The sequence below is a fragment of the Penaeus monodon genome, chromosome 30 (assembly GCF_015228065.2).
Source record: "Penaeus monodon isolate SGIC_2016 chromosome 30, NSTDA_Pmon_1, whole genome shotgun sequence".
NCBI lineage: Eukaryota > Metazoa > Arthropoda > Malacostraca > Decapoda > Penaeidae > Penaeus > Penaeus monodon.
In genome coordinates this window covers 22,045,808-22,047,576 of record NC_051415.1, presented here as the reverse complement: position 1 = coordinate 22,047,576, position 1,769 = coordinate 22,045,808, and the positions used below count along the sequence as shown (strand labels likewise).

Sequence of the window (1,769 nt, the reverse complement as noted above, 5' to 3'; positions counted from 1 at the left end):
GCGGGGGAGCGGATATTGAGTGTATGTGGATGCACACATTTGCAGTGTGGGCTGCTTACATATATTATTTAACTGAGGCCAAATGTGCATCACACACAGTAAAAGCACTTTCAAACATTTTCACATTTCCTCTTTCCCTTACTGACGGACTAAGGAATCATTCAGTAGATGTTATTTTACAATATTTATCCTTATCATTTATAAAAACATGACATGAAAGAAACAGTGTAAAAGATATCAATGATTCACAGATTACTAACCTTGTGGTGGTGGTGATGGCTGTGGGATAGTATAGGCTTCTGTGGAGACGGAGGATGTGCAGGTTTGGGTGTTGGTGCCATGGTGATGAAGCTCCCACGCGGACTAGCCCCCACGGCTTAAATGTGGGGAAGCAGGTGTGCTGGGAGCTTGTGGAGGCTTTGGAATTGGATATGATGTCAGAGGATGTGGAGAGGAATCGTGATGTTTTGAGCTGGTGCGTGCTATTGGCACGAGGATATGATGTGGGTGGAGTGTGCCCAGGTGACAATCCTCCTGCAATCAGTGGTTGACTATTGTGCCCCAGCAAAGATGGGTGCAGATGGCTCACGAGATATGTACTTAATCCCGCAGCAGCCAGCTGCTGCTGCTGCTGAACAGCAACAGCGTGAGCCATCCATGGCTGTGGGAAGACATGGTGGGAACTAGGCCTGGTGCCAGTGACTGAAGTACTGCGCTAATGACTGTAAACATCATATAGCGATCGCGTCCAAATAGGGAGTAAAATCATAAAGATTGCAGTCTACCCATTGACCCCATATCTCCCAGTTCATACCGGTATGATGTATTCTGCTAAGGCTGCGACTGGATCTTTTCGGTCCCTTTAGCCAGAACGTGAGTAGGTCCAACCTTCTGCAGATCTCTATCTGTCCTCTCTTGTCTTTCCACTATCAACTGTGTTTGCAACATATCCTTAGAATGCTCCATTTACAACACTGGGTTAGACTGGGGAACACTGGGTGTTTATGGTTTAATAAAGTTCTAAGGAAGGAAATCCATTTCTTTCGATTGCAGATCATTGTTCAGTATGGGAATCACTACTGTACACTGATGAAGTTTGTGAATTATGGCACTCTGTGGTATGGTGATGAGAAGGGAAGAGGATGAGTGGTCTATCCTCCGAAGTATGAGACACCCCTGTTAGATCAGAGTGAAGCTTTTTCGATGTAAAGATTCTTTGATATGAATCCATCTGACGCCAAATATCTTTTTTTCTTGGCGATACAAAAAGTGAGGGTCAAAACAGTTCAGCAATGGACTGTCAGTTCTCAAATAATGACTGAAGAGAAAAGAAATCTACTGTCCAACACCAGCAAGCTTTTCACCTAAGCACGAACCCTATTTTCTTAATCTACTCTTTTTATCTCTGCAAGCACCTTACACCACTTTCTGATTTAAATAATCTTTCGAAGATTTCTTTTGTCTGAAGCGATCCCTAAATCCCACGGACCAACAAAATACAGGCCAAGGGGTTCTTCTCAGTATAATTTTCTTTCTCACCACTCCCGTGTGAGATGCAATGTGTGCCAATGAACAAAAAAACTCTGCGCTCAACGAGGACTTAGCACGTCGAGGCATTGACTGCTTTCTCACATGCTCACAGTCCAAGGGGAAGAGTTCAGTGAAGAACAGTCATCTGAAACTGCAAATTCATCAGTACACAAAACTTTTAGAAACTACATTAATATCACTTTCTAATAATACAAGTAAATGATACTGTCTATGCACTT

The 1,769-nt window shown here is 43.3% G+C and overlaps 1 pseudogene; it reads right to left on the bottom strand.

Moving 5' to 3' along the window:
• The window catches only part of LOC119592383, a 20,057-nt pseudogene that overhangs the window by 16,343 nt on the left and 1,945 nt on the right, over positions 1–1,769 (bottom strand).